This window comes from Prionailurus viverrinus, chromosome A2 (assembly GCF_022837055.1).
Source record: "Prionailurus viverrinus isolate Anna chromosome A2, UM_Priviv_1.0, whole genome shotgun sequence".
Classification (NCBI taxonomy): domain Eukaryota; kingdom Metazoa; phylum Chordata; class Mammalia; order Carnivora; family Felidae; genus Prionailurus; species Prionailurus viverrinus.
The window spans coordinates 74063580-74085802 of NC_062562.1; the positions used below are offsets into that span (position 1 = coordinate 74063580).

At 38.0% G+C, this 22223-nt stretch overlaps 1 protein-coding gene across 6 annotated transcripts in view; it reads right to left on the minus strand.

Moving 5' to 3' along the window:
• Positions 1 to 22223, minus strand: part of SUGCT (succinyl-CoA:glutarate-CoA transferase) — a 760970-nt gene that overhangs the window by 515644 nt on the left and 223103 nt on the right. The gene's annotated exons all lie outside the window — the stretch shown is intronic.

Here is a 22223-nt window from a genome sequence, read left to right on the forward strand (position 1 = left end):
TTTCTACCACCTTCTATCACCGGCTCTCCTTGGCTTGAGACTGTATCACTCCAATCTCTGCCTCCATCTTCACATTGCTTTCTCCTATTCTGTGTATCTCAAAACCTCCTCTGTCTATCTCTAATAAGGATGCATGTGATTACAATTAGAGCCCACCCAGAAAACCCAGGATAATCTCCACCTCTCAAGACCCTTAATTTAATCACATATTTTGCCATAAATTACTCTTTTGGCATGTAAGACAGGCTTTAAGGATTAGGACATGAATACATCATTGAAACCACCATTCAGCCTGCTACAAAAATTGTAAACGAGCTATTTAAAATTTCTTCAAAGAATTAAAAGAAACCATGTCTCGTGAACTAAAAGAAAGTATGAGAGCAATGACTCACCAAATAAAGAATATCAATAAAGAAATACAAATTATAAAAAGAACTAAATAGAAATTCTGGAATTGAAAAGTACAATAATATAAATTAAAATTTCACTAGGTGAGCTCAATAGATTTGAGGCAACAGAAGAAAGCATCTGTGAACTTGAAGATAGGTTAATTCAGAGTATACAGTCTGAGTAGCAGAAAGAAAAAAGAATGGGGAAAAAAAGTGTAAAAACCCTTAGAGACTTGTGGAACACAATCAAATGTACCTACATAGGCATAATGAGAATTCCAAAAGGAAAAAGGAGAGAAGAGAGAAACAGAAGAAGAGAAAGAGATAAAAAGAAAGAAAGAAAACAAAATAAAACATATTTAAGGAATTAAAAGCCAAAAGCCAAAAACATCCTATATTTGATGAAAATATTAAAGAAAAAAAAACTAACTATACATCCAAGAAGCTCTGTGAACTCCACGTTGGATAAACCAAGAGCTCCACAGCTAGACATATCATAACCAAACAACCAATAGCTAAAGACAAAGAAAGAATCTTGAAAGCAGCAAGAGAGAAGAGACCAATCACATAGAATAAATCTTAATATTTTTATAAATAAACTTTAATAAACTTAAAATATTTTTTAAATGATCTATTTAATAAAAGCCCTATGTTTTAAAAATAATTTTTTCTGCCCTTGAGATGGAGGCATCTGGATATAGCTGCTTGGGAAGGTAGGAAATATTAGGAAACAGAAATGTGAGGCTAATTTTCTCTGTTAGAAAAAACTATGAGGTGGGGAAATAAAAAACTTGAACGTAGCTTCCTTGGGAATTCCATGTGCTCCTAACTATTTAGGAATTATAGCAAAAAGGAAAGACACAATAGTGCAAACTTTTACACCAACTGTGCCAACCCACAGCTCCATGTGGCTTTCAGCTCTTTATCACATTTCTCCCCTCTCTCTGCCTACAGGAAACAGAAGATCAAATTGAACCTAAGCCATTAATATTTCATCCTTAAGCATAAATACCAACAGCACCTATAAAAGGTGGAAAAATGTTAAATGGAATTCATTCACACCATATTTGAGGAAAAGGAAAGCTGATATACAGCATCTCATGTCAAAGTTATATAAAATTAAAGGCAATTATACAACACTGATGCAAAATCACTGCTTAAAGAAAACAAACTAGGAAAGTGCATGGAGGGTAAAGGAAGAATATGTTCTGGAAGAAGACATATCACAAAAAAATAGTTTCCCATAGCAAGTATTTCACTCTCCTGAAAAAAGTAGGGACAATGTGAAACCTTATACAAACAGAGATCAGAGACAGGATGATAAGAAAGCTAAACTAAATGATATGGGAATAGGTAGAACTAAGAAAACATATTTAGAGTAAAACACTGCATAATTAATAGATAATTATAAACGATGATGAATAGGATAGAGTTCCAGCTCCCAGTAAGGGAAATAAACACAGGCCAAGTTTTCTCTCCCAATGAATCCAACTATAAAACCTGGACAGAAAGCATTGTGCAACTATTTGACTTCAAAAGGTAAATATCAGCAGGCAGATCAGAAAACACCAGAATGTAAAGTATTATCAAACTGGCAGTGAGTTTGTCATTCTGTTTACCTCCAAGTACCTCCTGATCTGAACTCAGTACAGCTCAAATCCTAAAAGTGAGCACTGCGGTGCAGACAAAGAGAGATCTGGAAGTAAACTTCTAGTTCAAAAAGAAGAAAAAAAAATCTTACAGTTCAACGTGAATGGGGGAAATTTCCATAGGTTCATTTTCTTTTCCTTTCTTTTTTCTTTTCTTTTCTTTTGTCTTTTCTTTTTTTCTTTGACCCTCTCATGCCCTAGTAGAGAGGTAATATTGTCAAAAAGGGCGATGGGTGGAGAGGTAGCAGTGAAAAACAGCCAGTAATATGAAAGTAGAAACTATAACTATATGGAGGGGGAAGCTCTCTGTTCGTTGGAGTCCCAGTGGTGTAAGAACAAATCCCTTGCTTTTATTTCCTCTCTCTTGGTTGGCCTCCCACCACATGGCCCCAGAATTAGTGTAATTGAAGAAATAGGCAGTTTTTGGCCTGAGAACCATAAAGAGTAGCCCAGGGAACTGGAAAGAACTAGAAAGGTAGTACAAAGGAAAGAGGTCTGGGAAGAAATCCTATCAAATTGTTTATGAACACCTTAGTTCACCCCTTATCTATGCCTATTAAGATATGGCCTTCATTGGTATATCAAAGATTTTGAAAATTGAGCTAACAGAGACCTTAGCCCAAGTCTCAGACCACTGAGTAGTGCAAATGCAGGACAGATTCAAATAGTACTGCAAAAACTTTGAAAGTGAACCACCATTAGAACCAACAGAAACCAAATAGAAAGCACTTTGAACTTATAGCCTAAACTTAACCAAGTCAAATGTCCACTAAAACAAAAATATAAAAATTTGCCATAGCATTTAAACAAGACCCAGGGTCCCACAACATTATATTCAAAGCACCCATAATAAAATTCAAAATTGCTCAGTATATGAAGAGCTATGAAAATTTCAAACCACAGAGCAAGACATTTAACATACATCAAGGATGAAATAGCACATATACGAAAATTATCTGACAAAAATTTTGAAGCAGCTGTTTAAAAAATGCTCAAGTGATACTAATACTCTTGAGACAAATATTAAAATAGAAAGTATCAGAAAAAAATATAGAGAGAAACCAAATAGAAATTTTAGAAGTAAAAAATACAATAACCAAAATTACAAATTCACTGATGAACATGAGAGCAGAATATAGATGACAAAGGAAAGTGTCACTGTACTTGAAGATAGATCAATAGAAATTATTCAGTCTAAACCAGAGTGGGGAGAAACGTTTGAAGAAAGAATGAACACAATGCACAGAACAGAATGAAGAAAAAATGAACAGGGATCTGTTGGACAATAACAAAATGACTAATATTTACATCTTCAAAGTGTCAGAAAGACAGGGAAAAGGGTTGGTGCTGAAAAAATGTTTTAAGAAATAATGGCTGAAAATTTCCCAAATTTAGTGAAACAGATTAAAGAAGGTGAATGATTTCCAAGTAGGATAAACTCAGAGCAACCCATGCCCAGGCACATAATCAAACAGGTGAGAGTTTATGACAAAGAAAAAGTACTTTGAAAATTGCCAAAGAACAATGATACATCGCCTATAAGGGAACAATAATCCAAATAACTACGGGTTTCTTACCAGAAACCATGAAAGGCAAAAGAAACTGAAACATGTTCAACATGCTGAAAGAAAAGAACCATAACCCAGAATTCTATATCCGGTAAAATTACCATTCGGGAATAAAGATGAAATAATGACATTCTCAAATGAATGGAACTAAGAGAATTTGTAGCCAGCAGACCTGCAAAAGAATTACTAAAGGAAGTTCTTCAGACAGAAGGGAAATTGTAATCAAATGACACTTTAAGAGAGTTTATGCAATTGTTAAAAAACAAGTCATTATATCCTTACGGGTTCACATGAGAAAATATTCAAGATACGCTAAATGAAAATTGCAAATAGCAGAACCATACTTCTATTATAATCAAAATGGTTTAGACAACAAGGGGATAACTAGAGATAAGTAAGATCAATGACAGATATATACACATATAAAATTTATAGAAAGACATGTAAGAATGTATTAATAGTGATTAAATGGAATTAGGGGGAACTAAAAGTTTTATTTTCCCTTTGCAGCCTTTTCTGTCATTTAAACTTTCTACCTTCAAAATGTATTAATTATGCAATATTTAAAGAATTACTCAATATTCTACTTTAGCAGTAAGAAATTTTCAGCAGTAGTATGAGATTTCCCTATTGCTATTACACATTGAATTCTTGTTACAATGCACACTGGAAAAACATCTTCCACATCCTCCATCTAATCTGGGAATTTAGGCTTCCCATCAATACCCATGGTTTTATTTTTCTTCGGTTGTATTCCCATTATTTATTCATTTACACATACTTATTTGAGTATCCATTCTGTCATGGAACTAGAGTCTGAATTCATAATCTCTGACCGTACAAAATTTATATTCTCTGAGAATACTGTGGGATACGTTACTCTGAGGCTACATTTCCACAAATATGTACATAGACAAAACAATTATAAACTGATTAATCCTATGGTAAAAATTAACAAAAGATAACAAAAAATAACAAAAAATAACAAAAAAATAACAAAAGACAAAAACAACAACAAAAAACACAACAAAATAAAGGTGGAAGGAGCTTACTTTTTAGATGAGGTTTAGTTAGGAATTTACTTTTTAGATAGGTCAGAGACAATCTCCCAAAGGAGAGATAGTTGTGCTGATATGTAAAGAACTTAAAGGATAAAAACAAGTCAGCTTCATTAAGAATGGAGAAGAACATTACATGCAGGAAATAAAGTATGTGCAAAGGCCCTGAGGTGGAAAAAAAGTTCATGATTTCAGAATCCAGACATAAATATACATAGGTAATTTCTCATAACCTTATTTCTTCTCCAAAGGCTCCAAAGTCCATTGGAAGAAAAGAAGCAACTGTCCCCACAAAGTATCCAATCAAAGGGACTTGCCTTAATTAGGTATCTCAGGAAACAACCTTACACATATACAAAAACAAAACAAAACAAAACTGATTGCACATTTCTACTCTTCCCCGACCCTTAAAAAATGTATCTATACAACAACATGCCTCCAGTGTCCCATTAAAGTGTACTAGTAACATCAGCCAATGTTTAGAGCAATACTCAGGAACTTAACTCACTTACCGTGATTGCTTTTCCAACCTCAGAAGACAGCATTGTGACCCTGTCTATACAATAGTGCGTTCCCAAGAAATTGGGCCTACCTCAATTAAGCTTGAAATTTCAGGACCTCCCTTCCAAGGACTGTGCCTCATAGATCATGATATACTCCTACTCCCTTGGACTACGGCCAACTCATCAAGGCTAGTTTTCATGGAAGAGGTGGGGTGGTTGGGGGAGGTGGAGGGACAAGTAGCATCCGTAATCTGGTCCTTGGCAACTTTCTGCCAAGGTCCCCTGGATAAAAAGCTATGCTCAGGCCAGATGAAACTGCTCTCTACGTCCACCCTTCATCCTTTCCTCCATGTGATCGTTTTTGGTCATGTGATTCATTCAGCTCAGGACTGCATATTCAAAGAACATCCAAGTCCAAGCAGATGATATAATGAGTGCAGTCAGATGAGAATAATAGAGAGTAGTGGAGACTGAGACAACCAGAAAATGCTTCTTCTACCTAAGGCATTCAAATTCAGACTTTTTAAAAAAACACCAGACTACTCACACCAAACTCATCCACAGGCTGAATCCAGTTGGGCGATCACTCATTCAGTTTGTGACATCCCTAGTTCCTAGATTTTGCCTTTCCTTGAAGGTTTTGAAGCATTGCCTGTCTCATAAAATTTATGCTGATCCCCTTAATATGGATGCAAACTTTGCTTCTGTCTCCACTTGATAGAAAGAAAAAATAAAGAATATAGAGCCAGGAGACTTGAGTTAAGTTCACTTTGCTCATCTATGACTTAAGGCAATTCATATCTCTGAACCTCAGTTCCCTCGTGTATAAAATAACAACACATACCTCAGATGGTCACTTTGAAGGTTAAACCAGAAAATACATGCAAATATCACCATATAAATGTTAACTCAAACTGTAATTATTGACATCTTCAACACAGAAATAGCTTTTCCTCAGGGCTAGATTAATATCCCTCTTTCCTGGATCTTTCCTATATAAGCACTTGCCCAGCAAAGTACCTGACACACTTTATCAAAGTCTTGCCCTATGGGCTTATACAGTAGTGTTGTGCAACTTTAATAGGGCTTCATGTAACTCAGATGCTTCACGAGGAACTTCAAATCTTACTTCACAGCAAAAATGTAAAAAATATTTACCAGAACATTTTTGTATTTGACCAAATATGAATGGGGGCCTTGGGTATATATGCTGATAAATTGCAGGCATAAAAAGAAAAAAATTAATACAGCTATTTTGTACCTACCCAAGTGAACTCTTTATGATAATGAATTCAACTTGCATATACTTTTTATCTACAGAATATTCTAAACATCCTCACAGATTTCTATTACTCTTGTCATTGACTCATTTCTATTAAAACTCAGTTATTTTGTCAAAACCCCTGAAAATACTTCCAAAAGTGATTTGCCACAAACGGAATGAGTCAATCATAGATAAATCACTTGTCTATCTCTGCTGTTACTTACAAAAATAAATTCACATTCAACTTCCGATATCAAGGACAATCAGAAATACACATATATAGACAGAATGACGTCCACAGACAGTATCTTCCTAATTTAAATATGAGGACTTCCTGGTATTATATTCCTTTTTCAAAAATACATACTCTCCCATTGAAAACTTCTCGCATTCAAAATTAATATCCTCAAGTTATGAGGATGTGACTTAAAGTCTCATAATGCTCTTCAGGGATAAAATCTATAAAACTTTAAGGTTACATTTCACTGATCTAAATTTGATATAAATCTTACTTTATTTCAGCTAATAATCCCGTCTTTATAAATTTGTGCTGCAACTTATTTTTATTAAAAATCAACATGGATTTGAGGGGCACTTGGGTGCCTCAGCTGGTTAAATGTCCAACTTCTGCTCAGCTCATGATCTTACAGTTCATGAGTTCGAGCCCCGCGACAGCTCAGAGACTGGGACCTGCTTCTGATTCGGTGTCTCCCTCTTTCTCTGTTTCTCTCCCACTTGCACTCTGTCTCTCTCTCTCTCTCTCTCAAAAGTAAATAAAGATTAAAAATTTTTTTTAACTCAATATGGATTTGATATTATGAATTCTTAGAGGGCAACATGACTAAATTACTTGTATTGAATTTTTCACAGTTATCTGATTAAGAATGTATCTGCTCCTTAGGTCACAGTTGTTGCTGTTTTTTACAACAGATAGTACCTTTTCATACAAATGAGCATTCTTCATTAAATATTCTGTTTTCTTAGAAAGCATCCTCTATGATCCTTAAGTTTCTCTTTCAAAGCTGATATAGATGTTGGTTTAGTTGCCTGAATAATTTTACAGATTTTTCCCATTGACATAAAAAATTAATTCTATTAAGAATGAAAATGGGGGCGCCTGGGTGGCTCGGTCGGTTAAGCGTCCGACTTCAGCTCAGGTCATGATCTCACGGTCCATGAGTTCGAGCCCAGCATCAGGCTCTGTGCTGACAGCTCAGAGCCTGGAGCCTGTTTCAGATTCTGTGTCTCCCTCTCTCTCTGCCCCTCCCCTGTTCATGCTCTGTCTCTCTCTGTCTCAAAAATAAATAAACATTAAAAAAAAAAAGAATGAAAATGACATTTGAACGGTGTTTTCCAGCTGAGAAATAAATCTATATCCTTCAGGAATATATATGTACCAGGAAAATCAGAAGAAGCAAAACTATGAAAGCTATGCCTATATAAATGGTAAATAATGTAAAAAGAGCTCAAAAGAAAAAAAGTGCTTGAGATCAGCTATGGCACATATTTTTTTAAATCCGATTAATGCATTTCGTGTGGAAACAAGAGAAAAATATGGAAAGAGCTAACCATTCAGTATATTTCAACAGCCAATTTTATTAATCAATTGCACAGTGCTGTGTGAACATTAGTTAATTAAAGATGTAAGGTCTATGATCTGCAGTACGAGGCATTTTTTTAATATATGAAATTTATTGTCAAATTGGTTTCCATACAACACCCAGTGCTCATCCCAAAAGATGCCCTCCTCAATACTCATCACCCACCCTCCCCTCCCTCCCACCCCCCATCAACCCTCAGTTTGTTCTCAGTTTTTAACAGTCTCTTATGCTTTGGCTCTCTCCCACTCTAACCTCTTTTTTTTTTTCCTTCCCCTCCCCCATGGGTTCCTGTTAAGTTTCTCAGGATCCACATAAGAGTGAAACCATATGGTATCTGTCTTTCTCTGTATGGCTTATTTCACTTAGCATCACACTCTCCAGTTCCATCCACGTTGCTACAAAAGGCCATATTTCATTTTTTTCTCATTGCCACGTAGTATTCCATTGTGTATATAAACCACAATTTCTTTATCCATTCATCAGTTGATGGACATTTAGGCTCTTTCCATAATTTGGCTATTGTTGAGAGTGCTGCTATGAACATTGGGGTACAAGTGCCCCTATGCATCAGTACTCCTGTATCCCTTGGATAAATTCCTAGCAGTGCTATTGCTGGGTCATAGGGTAGGTCTATTTTTAATTTTCTGAGGAACCTCCACACTGCTTTCCAGAGCGGCTGCACCAATTTGCATTCCCACCAACAATGCAAGAGGGTTCCCGTTTCTCCACATCCTCTCCAGCATCTATAGTCTCCTGATTTGTTCATTTTGGCCACTCTGACTGGCGTGAGGTGATACCTGAGTGTGGTTTTGATTTGTATTTCCCTGATAAGGAGCGACGCTGAACATCTTTTCATGTGCCTGTTGGCCATTCGGATGTCTTCTTTAGAGAAGTGTCTATTCATGTTTTCTGCCCATTTCTTCACTGGGTTATTTGTTTTTCGGGTGTGGAGTTTGGTGAGCTCTTTATAGATTTTGGATACTAGCCCTTTGTCCGATATGTCATTTGCAAATATCTTTTCCCATTCTGTTGGTTGCCTTTTAGTTTTGTTGGTTGTTTCCTTTGCTGTGCAGAAGCTTTTTATCTTCATAAGGTCCCAGTAGTTCATGTTTGCTTTTAATTCCCTTGCCTTTGGGGATGTGTCGAGTAAGAGATTGCTACGGCTGAGGTCAGAGAGGTCTTTTCCTGCTTTCTCCTCTAAGGTTTTGATGGTTTCCTGTCTCACATTCAGGTCCTTTATCCATTTTGAGTTTATTTCTGTGAATGGTGTGAGAAAGTGGTCTAGTTTCAACCTTCTGCATGTTGCTGTCCAGTTCTCCCAGCACCATTTGTTAAAGAGACTGTCTTTTTTCCATTGGATGTTCTTTCCTGCTTTGTCAAAGATGAGTTGGCCATACGTTTGTGGGTCTAGTTCTGGGGTTTCTATTCTATTCCATTGGTCTATGTGTCTGTTTTGGTGCCAATACCATGCTGTCTTGATGATGACAGCTTTGTAGTGGAGGCTAAAGTCTGGGATTGTGATGCCTCCTGCTTTGGTCTTCTTCTTCAAAATTCCTTTGGCTATTCGGGGCCTTTTGTGGTTCCATATGAATTTTAGAATTGCTTCTTCTAGCTTCGAGAAGAATGCTGGTGCAATTTTGATTGGGATTGCATTGAATGTGTGGATAGCTTTGGGTACTATTGACATTTTGACAATATTTATTCTTCCAATCCATGAGCAGGGAATGTCTTTCCATTTCTTTAAATCTTCTTCAATTACCTTCATAAGCTTTCTATAGTTTTCAGCATACAGATCCTTTACATCTTTGGTTAGATTTATTCCTAGGTATTTTATGCTTCTTGGTGCAATTGTGAATGGGATCAGTTTCTTTATTTGTCTTTCTGTTGCTTCATTGTTAGTGTATAAGAATGCAACTGATTTCTGTACATTGATTTTGTATCCTGCAACTTTGCTGAATTCATGTATCAGTTCTAGCAGACTTTTGGTGGAGTCTATCGGATTTTCCATGTATAATATCATGTCATCTGCAAAAAGCGAAAGCTTGACTTCATCTTTGCCAATTTTGATGCCTTTGATTTCCTTTTGTTGTCTGATTGCTGATGCTAGAACTTCCAGCACTATGTTAAACAACAGCGGTGAGAGTGGGCATCCCTGTCGTGTTCCTGATCTCAGGGAAAAAGCTCTCAGTTTTTCCCCGTTGAGGATGATGTTAGCTGTGGGCTTTTCATAAATGGCTTTTATGATCTTTAAGTATGTTCCTTCTATCCCGACTTTCTCAAGGGTTTTTATTAAGCAAAGGTGCTGGATTTTGTCAAAGGCCTTTTCTGCATCGATTGACAGGATCATATGGTTCTTCTCTTTTTTTTTTGTTAATGTGATGTATCACGTTGATTGATTTGCGAATGTTGAACCAGCCCTGCATCCCAGGAATGAATCCCACTTGATCATGGTGAATAATTCTTTTTATATGCCGTTGAATTCGATTTGCTAGTATCTTATTGAGAATATTTGCATCCATATTCATCAGGGATATTGGCCTGTAGTTCTCTTTTTTTACTAGGTCTCTGTCTGATTTAGGAATCAAAGTAATACTGGCTTCATAGAATGAGTCTGGAAGTTTTCCTTCCCTTTCTATTTCTTGGAATAGCTTGAGAAGGATAGGTATTATCTCTGCTTTAAACGTCTGGTAGAACTCCCCTGGGAAGCCATCTGGTCCTGGACTCTTATTTGTTGGGAGATTTTTGATAACCGATTCAATTTCTTCACTGGTTATGGGTCTGTTCAAGGTTTCTATTTCCTCCTGATTGAGTTTTGGAAGCGTGTGGGTGTTCAGGAATTTGTCCATTTCTTCTAGGTTGTCCAATTTGTTGGCATATAATTTTTCATAGTATTCCCTGATAATTGTTTGTATCTCTGAGGGATTGGTTGTAATCATTCCATTTTCATTCATGATTTTATCTATTTGGGTCATCTCCCTTTTCTTTTTGAGAAGCCTGGCTAGAGGTTTGTCAATTTTGTTTATTTTTCCAAAAAACCAACTCTTGGTTTCGTTGATCTGCTCTACAGTTTTTTTAGATTCTATATTGTTTATTTCTGCTCTGATCTTTATTATTTCTCTTCTGCTGGGTTTAGGCTGCCTTTGCTGTTCTGCTTCTAGTTCCTTTAGGCGTGCTGTTAGATTTTGTATTTGGGATTTTTCTTGTTTCTTGAGATAGGCCTGGATTGCAATGTATTTTCCTCTCAGGACTGCCTTCGCTGCATCCCAAAGCGTTTGGATTGTTGTATTTTCATTTTCGTTTGTTTCCATATATTTTTTAATTTCTTCTCTAATTGCCTGGTTGACCCACTCATTCGTTAGTAGGGTGTTCTTTAACCTCCATGCTTTTGGAGGTTTTCCAGACTTTTTTCTGTGGTTGATTTCAAGCTTCATAGCATTGTGGTCTGAAAGTAAGCATGGTATAATTTCAATTCTTGTAAACTTATGAAGGGCTGTTTTGTGACCCAGTATATGATCTATCTTGGAGAATGTTCCATGTGCACTCGAGAAGAAAGTATATTCTGTTGCTTTGGGATGCAGAGTTCTAAATATATCTGTCAAGTCCATCTGATCCAATGTCTCATTCAGGGCCCTTGTTTCTTTATTGACCGTGTGTCTAGATGATCTATCCATTTCTGTAAGTGGGGTGTTAAAGTCCCCTGCAATTACCACATTCTTATCAATAAGGTTGCTTATGTTTATGAGTAATTGTTTTATATATTTGGGGGCTCCAGTATTCGGCGCATAGACATTTATAATTGTTAGCTCTTCCTGATGGATAGACCCTGTAACTATTATATAATGTCCTTCTTCATCTCTTGTTACAGCCTTTAATTTAAAGTCTAGTTTGTCTGATATAAGTATGGCTACTCCAGCTTTCTTTTGGCTTCCAGTAGCATGATAAATAGTTCTCCATCCCCTCACTCTCAATCTAAAGGTGTCCTCTGGTCTAAAATGAGTCTCTTGTAGACAGCAAATAGATGGGTCTTGTTTTTTTATCCATTCTGATACCCTATGTCTTTTGGTTGGCGCATTTAATCCATTTACATTCAATGTTTTTATAGAAAGATACGGGTTTAGAGTCATTGTGATGTCTGTATGTTTAAGCTTATAGTGATGTCTCTGAGTACGAGGCATTTTGTAATGGCCTCAATCAGTCTTCAAAATTCCAGATGACTAATAAGAAAGAAACAGACACCTGAAAGATGATGTTACAAAGACTGTCTCCATGGGAATCTGCCAGCTCTTCAACTCTTATTCCATCACTGAACTTATAAGAAAACAGGAAGAGCGTCAGAAAAATAAAATTGAAAAACAAAACTTAACAACAACCAAAAAAACCCTCAAGCCAGTAACCATGAAAACACACACACACACACACACACACACACACACACATACACACACACAACCCTGGATCTCATTTGAAGCATGTTACATAATCCTGATTTAAAAAAAAAAAAAACACTGTACTCCTCAACCTATACTATTTTTAACACACACACACACACACACACACACATATATATATACACCCTCAAGCAAATAATTATGTTTCCTGTTTATTTAAAAGAATTATAAAGAATTTCCTGTGAACATGATTTTTAAATTAGGGAGGAGAAAATCAGAAGAGTCTTTTCTTCCTGTACCTCAGGAAATGAAATGGGAGTTTTTTTAATAATCTGTTTGAATATCAGTACAATGTTGAATGTTACCTCTGAGCAGTGACGATTAAGATCCTAAGGAAACAATACCAAAATTCTTTGATGACTGAGACATCTTCTAAAAATATTAAATTTAATGACGTTTGTTGCACAGCTGAGACTTCTTATTAATATTTTTCAACAATGTGTAACATTTTGTCAAGTTCCCAAATTTGCTCAGTTAGCCAGGGTAGAGAAAACAAAATATAATGAATTCGTTGTCTCCATTTCTTTGATTACTTTTAGAAACTTGAAGCACCGAGGAAGTCATGCTTTGCCTTTAACCTGACTCCACACCTGCATTCCTGAAGGTTAACAACTGACTTTCTTTCTATAGTAACCTTTCCTATACTCTTTCTTCACTGGCATCGCTGCTTACTGACTACGCGCCCACAAACTGTAGGAGAAATCAAAAGAAGAAACTGAACAAACAAAGCACAGAACGCAAAGCATAAAGAAGAGTTCCTGGCTCATCCTGCACTGTATTTATGAAAAATAAATGAAAAATAACCAATCAGCATTTACTGAGCCCTAATCTAGCAACACACTGTTTTTAAGGAACTAAGAGAGAGAGTGCATTGGCTAAATCACAACTGAGAACTTGGTCAAAATGGATTCTTTTTGCATTGTTTCTTAATGTTCATAATAAGAAAAACGATTGTATAAAAGAAATATTTATGGTCTTTTGAGCTGGGACTGTCTAGCTCTGTGTTACAAAAGTCTCTGGGAAAGTCATATAATTTCTCTGAGCATCAGTTTCTCCACCTGTAAAATAATAATCATAATATATGTTGTACAATGTTACTAAGAGTCACTTAAGGTGAAGTGTTTAACACACCATAGTTCCTCCATAAATTAACACTAAACTTGTTATTTGTTGGTTTCAAGCATGTTTTGTGCTCACATTTTTGCACAAATACAAATTATAGCTGAGGTGCTTTATAAAAACATTTCTTTCTTATTAAAAAGTAATATACACAAATTGTAGAAATGTTCAGAAAACACTGAGCAGCAAAAGAAAAAATGAGAATCATCCCAACTCTTAAAAGTGAGATAACCACAGTTAACCTTTAGGCATGTCTCCATCTCTCTCTCTCTCTCTCTCTCTCTCTCTCTCTCTCTCACACACACACACACACACACACACACACACACACACACATTTTACCCTCTACATACATCCTAAGCATAGTGAAATGAACCCCTGCAAGTGAGGACCCCTAGGTATAGGGACACTGTAACCCCAGCTACATATAAAGCAATCAATTTCATATAGAGGGACTTGGCAATTACCCCCTCTTGGGGAAAATCACTCTTGATCCTCCAGATTGGGCAAAGTTAGAAGAACCTGCATGTAGGAAAGAGCAGGTAGAGTTCAGAGTCCCACTTATTCCGTCCTCAGGGATCTCATGAGTTAATCATCACCACCATGGCATGCAGATCCCAGGGGTATCACTCTGCACATGGTTTACAATCTGCTTTACTTTTTCCATGTTGATGGACTTTTTAAAGTTAACACTGAAATGCAAGAAGAATGTGTATATATTTGCCTACAATAAGAAGAAAGTAATATATACAAAGAAAATAGCATGGCCAAAAGCAGAGAGGCCTGAAGGAAGATGGCATTTTCAGAAAATTACATTTGTCCCATATGGCTGTAGCTCAGGCACTCTGCCATGGAGAGGGGAGCAGTGGAGAAGGGAACCTAGAAGGGAGGGAGGGCCAGCTAGTAAGGGAACTCATCTGCCATGCTAAGGCTTTTAGACCACAGAGACAAATGGTTAGAGGCATGAATTTTGCTGTCAAACTGTCCTCAGTTCCAGCTCCAGGTACACCACTTACATGACCTTGGGGAACTTACTTAACTTCCATAAGCTTGGGTTTCCATTTATAAAAATGGGATCATAGTAGCATGCGTGTAAGAATTAATTGAGTCCATATACAGTCAGTTCTTGTTATTTGCAGTAGTTATATTCAATAAAGTCACAGAGAGCACTGAGTTAGCAAATACTGAGCTGTTCTCCTAGGTGAAATACACAGTTAGGTTCCTGAGAGCCTCTGGTCACATTTTCATCAACTCATTGATACATGTGTTATGTGTGTTTCTGCTTAAAGACACCGTATTTAATATATATTGTTGACTCATTAACACTGAACTCACAGCCAACAACACTAAACTCATGCATGAACAAAGCTTATCTAACACTTGTAGTTTCTCCAACAGGCACATTACAGCCTCCTTGCACTTAGGAAAACTAGATAGTGCATCAGCACTACACTTGTGTTCCATTTTTTTTTAAGTTTATTTATTTGTTTTGAAAGAGAGAGAGCGGGGGGAAGGGTCAAAGAGAGACAAAGAGACAATCACAAGCAGGCTCCACACTGTCAGCACAGCGCCAGACGCGGGGCTTGAACTCACAAACCATGAGATCATGACCTGAGCCAAAGTCAGACGCTTGACTGACTGAGCCACCCAGGCACCCCTACACTTGGGTTCCATTTTAAACAGCAAAAGCACAAGAAAAGGCACAAAAATGTGAAAACCAAGTTACTAAATAGACCACCAAAAGGGCACCAGTTTGTAGTTTAAGAAAAGAACATAGCCGTGTTTGACTTCAGCTGGGAACATGCATGACAGACAACGCTGCTGCTCAGTGCAACACTGCACATGACCATGAAACCACACAAGTATTGATTTGGGGTTACAAATAAATGTCAGGAGGTAGAAAAATTGACGATACAGAGTCCGTGAATAATGAGCATGGCTGCATATAGGAACTCCAAGATATATTCAATAAATTCTTCTCTAATTTGTCAGAGGTAATCACTAATTTGTCGGAGGGAAGTCTTCTCGGCTGGGTGGTGACACAGTTTTTAAGTATAGAAAGAAAACTTTAAGGAGGCATAGGAGCAAGGAGAGCAGAGAGGCAGAGAGAACAGCTAAGGAAAGGAGAGGAGAGAGATTTCAGAGATGTTAAGGAGGTAGAATCAATATCACATCAGGATAGATAAAGTGAAAGAAGAGAATTCAAGATTGACCACAAAGCTTCTAATTTGGGCAACTTAGTAACCAAAGTATTCAGAGAAAGTATGGAAAGGAAACCGGTCCATCCTTAAAACTGATCCCTCCCTGGCTTTTGCAAGAACCATTCTTGTTTTCTACTTACCTCCTCTAGGTGTCCTTTACTAATTAATCTGAGGGGGAAGGGAGGCAGATATGATGAGACAGCTTTCTACTATTCACTTTCTACTATCACTGTGGAGTACCAGTGATCAGTAGATCAGAAGCTCTACTCCCACTAGCGAGTAGAGTCAGATATTTGCAAACTACCCTAAATCCCAGATCCAACGTGCCCGGGTGCCTCACCTTCCCCTACCCCCAATTTAGCTGCAGTACTGTGTGTTACACAAACAACACCAGGGCTGCACAAACCATGTGTCCTGAACTAAATTTCTGCCACCTGTCCAATATCATATTCCCTGGATGTTGGTGCATGGAGTATCATACTCCCTGCATATGGACTCCACCTTGGCCATGACCTCAGTTAATCTCGCCATCATTCTGAAATGCCGCTAGATGTCACCAGTTGCCTTCCTCCTTTCCACAACCATCCCCCATTCTTGACGTAGTCCCACAGTTATAGGAACCTAGGGTCTACTGCAACTGATCCTTGAGATCATAATCTCTGGGCCTAGTTTTTTCCTTGTGGCCTCCATCCAATACTCCTTCTCCATTTCCTGCCATCTCCTGCTCACAATAAACCCAAAATGGTTACAACTTTTCTATGTCTCTTAAATATATGACTTGGACTAATGCCCCATCCTCCTTCTTAGGGACCTGAGCCACTGCACAGTCATTCCTTAGCATGGCCCTACCACATCTGAACTTCCTTCCTTCTCTCAATGGTCTATTGTAACATTCCATGAGTGGTTGGATGTAGATGTATATAAAATTGCTAAGCAATTATATACCACACTGCTGCAATGTGGAAATGGAAAGCCAGGGCTAGGATAGGATATCTGATAATACGATGGAAGAAATTGTGAAGATATTGATATAGACATTGAGCCTTAGTTTATTCAGAAAGAGCTCAACTTAGAAGTTTTCTTTCCACAAAAGCCAGAGAAATGTGTAATAATACTCACCTCCCTCCTCATGCTCCACCCTACCTCCAAGACAAAGAGGGAAGACAGTTACATCAGCATCTTGCCACATTTTCTAAATTACTGGTTCCCATTTGTCACTCTTCAGTTCAGTGCTAATACCACTGGATGTGAACTACCTGGAGAACTTGCCAAAAATATGGACATCCAGGCCCCAATCAAAAGTTCTAATTTGGGACACCCAAAACCCAGGAATTTACATTTTGAAAAGGTCTCCAGATGATTTTGAAAATCAGCAACTTGGGGAATCGGTACATTATAGGAAAATGGATTTTCTTCAATTTCATGTTGCCTAATTCTGAGTAGTGGTAAATTATGATCAACACTAATATTAGCTATAGATATTCAGCCAGAGAATATACTCTGTCCTTAAAGTCTGAACTTCAGGCAACTGCAGACAGAAGATGAAAACTCTATGCCATCATTATATCAGCTCAGTGTAAGAGAAGCATTCCAGTCAAGAGAGAACAAGAAAGAATATGGAAGTCAGAATACAACCAATCAAGGACAATGGGTCCATTCAAGTACTCATTCACTCATTTTTTTTTTAAGATAATATATAGTGAGAACCTATTATGTGCCAAACAACGTGCTATGTGTGGGGAATACAAGAATAAGCAAAACAGATCAAGCCCTTGTTCTTACTGAATTTATGATCTATTAAGACAGATAATGAACATTACACAAATAATCACACACACACAACATATAGATAAAGTCTTATAAAGAAGATTTGACTCAGTAGGCAAGAGCAGGAAGTATGAGAATGTGGTCAGGGAAGACTTCCCGAGGAGGTGACTAAAAGATAAGTAGGAGTTTATGAGGCAAAGAGATGAGGACAGGAGTGTCCCAGGGAGATGAAAAAATGTCAGAAAGAAAGGCTTAGGGGCTAAAAGAAGAGTGATTCATCTGAGGGAATGAAAGCAGGCAGTTTACATGGAGTGCAGTATAGACAGAAGACAATGGTAGGAGATGAGCATGGGCAGGGAAGCCAGGACAAATCGTGCGAGACAGGAAGGCCAATTAAAGAATGGTCTTCAGGGGCGCCTGGGTGGCGCAGTCGGTTAAGCGTCCGACTTCAGCCAGGTCACGATCTCGCAGTCCGGGAGTTCGAGCCCCGCGTCAGGCTCTGGGCTGATGGCTCAGAGCCTGGAGCCTGTTTCCGATTCTGTGTCTCCCTCTCTCTATGCCCCTCCCCCGTTCATGTTCCGGCTCTCTCTGTCCCAAAAATAAATAAACGTTGAAAAAAAAAAATTAAAAAAAAAAAAAAAAAAAAAAAAAAAAAAAAAAGAATGGTCTTCAAGGTTTGCGAGGCAAGCGTGAAAGCAAGGGAACAATGAGATTCTGCAGGATTCTGAGGGATGATGGCCCAGACTAGGGGCAGCAGTGATGGAGGTAAATGGACATAACGGGAGAGATCTGTGAGATACTGAAAATGAATATCTTTGGGGCATCTGGGTGGCACAGTCGGTTAAGCATCCGACTTTGGCTCAGGTCATGATCTCCTGGTTCATGGGTTTGAGCCCCACATCAGGCTCTCTCCTGTCAGCACGGAGCCACTTTGGATCCTCTGTCCCCTTCTCTCTCTCTGCCCCTTCCCCACTCTCTCTCACTCTCTCTCAAAAATAAATCATTTTAAAAAAGAAAAAAAAGAAATATCTTTGCTTTAGTTAAATCTTACTTTCTTAATTTCCATTATATTTATTCTTACTCTTACTACTCATGGCAAATGATGTTGGGTTTCATTGTATGGAAGTAAAATAACAGTTGTGCTTTGTTTTTTTTTTTTTTAAATAATGGATATTTTTGGTGTTGTTTAGTGAGTTGATATACTTTTAGCAAATACCTCAGTGCCAGCAGTTTTTTAAAATGAGTTAGGGTGGGGTTTTTTTGTTTTTTTTTTGCATTTCACTTTGTAATTTTTAAAACTAGAACTGTTTTCATATATATTAGATTAAATTATATTTTGCAAGTCAAGTGACTAAAAGCAAATTCTTATCCTATCACAAAGGTCAAAACTACATTTTTTTTCTGGCGTTAGATAGTACTAACAGTTATACAACCTTGTGAATATACTAACATTGTTTTTTTAATGTTTATTTTTGAGAGAGAGGGAGAAACAGAGCATATGTGGAGGAGGGACAGAAAGAGAGGGAGACACATAATCCAAAGCAGGGTCTAGGCTCTAAGCGGGCAGCGCACAGCTTGAACAGTTCAAGCACAACACGGGGCTTGAACTCATGAACTGTGAGATCATGACCTGAGCCAAAGTCAGATGCTTAACTGACTGAGCCACCCAGGCACCCCAGAATTGCATATTTTTAAAGGATGAATTTTGTGGTATGTGAATTACATCTCAACTTTGTAGAACTATATTATTGCTTCCAGACTTAAGCTTCTACTTCCAACTTTCCTCCTAAGTTGGATGTAATCTTTAATACTCACAGCTATATAGTACTACAACAGAAAGAGATAACTACACACACACACTAAGGCCAGATACATGTAGGAATTCCTTGCCAAGCTCCCTTCTCTAGCATGCAGGCTTAGTCTCAGAGTCTTTATCCATAGCACTCATTGTTATCCTATACATCCCAGGAGGGATGGTGGTGGTGATGGGAGACTCTGGAGATTATTGAAGATTGGTTGGTTGGTTGGTCTTTGAACTCAATTATCTGAGTCAAGCACATACGAGGCAGCTATACCCAATGTCCCTGAAGAGTGTTTCCTTGGACTCTGAGTCAGGCCACCTGTCTTACTCTTAAGTGTCACGATCATCCATATTCTTTCCTGGGATCTCTCCTCACTCTGGGCCAGAGCTTCTCAAACCTTGATCCAGGTCAACCTGAATCAATTAAGTCAGAATCTCTAGAGATAGGTCTCAAGCATCAGAATTTTTTTTCGAGTTCCCCCAAAAGATTCCAATGTGCAAAGAGAAAACTACTGCTCTTCATTCCCTCCCTGGATAATTTCTTCCACATGGTCACTTTAATTAGCCTCTTTATGCCAATGATTCACAGATCAGTACTTCCAGTTCCCACCACCTTCGCCATTCAAAATTAAACAACCCTAAACAACAAAATAAAATTTTACTTTTAAACTGACACAAAATTTTAAAAGTATGCTGAAGTTTAAGTAACTTCTTTCTAGATTTTTCTAACTTTCTCTCTCTTCTTTGAGGTATGAGGTGCCTAAGCTTTGTTGGTATCCCAAAAGCTGACTAGATTGCCTGCTGGGAAATCAAACACATGCTAGACCTTTCCTTTCCTTTCCTTTCCTAAGTTTCCTTTCCTAAATTACAGATATTGGGATGGTATGGCAGGGAGGGATCTCCATCTGAAGATCCCATAAGCACTAAAAAAAATCAATATGTCTAAAAAAGAACTCATCATCTCCCCAATTCCCCAGACAAAAGCTGTTCTTCCTCTCACATTTCCTATCTCAATGAATGGCACCAACATCTACCCAGAGGCTGAAGTAAAAAACCTGGGACTTAACCCTCCATCTTTCATATACCCTCACCTTCAATTAGAGACCAAGTAACCTCAATTCTAACTCTTTAACAGATCTGGTATCTGTTCGCTTTGTCTCCATCCCCATAACCACCATTGCCTTGAGCCCAGAGTGCTGCAACAGCCTCTTAACTGGTCGTCTTACCCACAACCTTTCTTCCTTCTGCACTACTACCAAAACTGTATTTCTGAACACAGATGCCTTTGTGTACTTAAAACCTTTCAGACGTTCCTTCCTGCCCGTAGCATGGTGTTCACGTTTCATAACATGGTGGACAAACCTCTCCAGATGCTTTCACTGCTCCCTCTGCTGCTAGTCCAATGCCCTCATCACTATGTCACCAGACTTCAGATTTCTTCTGGGAAATCTCTAGTCTCCCAAAACCAGTTAGATGCCCCTTTCATTCATGCCCATATCATCATGCACTTACTCTGTTACCGTATCCATCGCTAACTTGATTGTCTTCCCAGCTACAAGTAAGCTCCTTAGGGGCAGAGACAATGTCTTATTCTTCACTGTCACCCCATGCTTGGTACATTGTAGGTGCTCAGTATTATTGAAATAAACAATTAATTAATTAATAATCATCCTTAGTATCCCTTCTCACAAACCTCATTAGCAAAATCTGCATTAATCCTCTTCAAGCAAAGTCAGAATGCAAGAAAAACAGTAGTTAAAAAAAAGTCTTGCACACACATGCACAACAGACCCATGGGCTACCCTGTGGATGTTAAAAGGCTGTGGTTCATTTATCCAACATTTGTAAGTAGTTACTGTTTAACTCTGCCCATAATGACCTTGTATTATGCAGTGTCAACAGTCACCTAGTCATCTTAAATTAAGAAATATTAAAGTAAGAAATCTGTCATTTAATATAAATAATAGCTACCATTACCATTCTCTAAGCACTGTGCTCAGCAGTTGACACATATTGTCTCATTTAATCTCCATAATCAAGCTCTAAAGGAAGATCATATTACGGCTTCTCAGAGAAATAAACCAAGGCTCGGTAAGGGTAAGCACCTTGCCTACAAGAACACAATTAGGATGTGAAAAAAGCCAGTATACAAACCCTTCTCTTGTATACCATTATAGTGGGCAGCAGGGTCGGGGGAGGGGGGCTGGTGGGGATGAACAGGAAACCTGTACTTTCATAGCCATGTCACATTTAATCTTGCTCTAGTAACAAAACACAAAGTTAAGGCTGCTGTGAGAAATGCCTCTGACTTTATAATAGTGTATATCCTTGGGGCGCCTGGGTGGCGCAGTAGGTTAAGCGTCCGACTTCAGCCAGGTCACGATCTCACGGTCCGTGAGTTCGAGCCCCGCGTCGGGCTCTGGGCTGATGGCTCAGAGCCTGGAGCCTGTTTCCGATTCTGTGTGTCCCTCTCTCTCTGCCCCTCCCCCGTTCATGCTCTGTCTCTCGCTGTCCCAAAAATAAATAAACGTTGAAAAAAAAAATTAAAAAAAAAAATTAAAAAAAAAATAATAGTGTATATCCATGGAACACAGCCCTATGTCAAAGCTTAAGAGCTGAGTTCTCTAATTGCATGTGATCTAAATGAATTTGAAATGTAGTTTAAAGTACACCTTTGGCAAACAGTCACAGGTATCCATATCCTATGTCAAAGCACACTCTTGAAGGTACACACTAATTGGGGAGGGAGGACTTTATTTAAATATTCTAGTATATTAAATAGCTAAAATACACTGAGTTCACCCTCCTGGAAAATGCAATTAGCTACTAGCTTCTTCGGTTTGAAATTCTTTCCT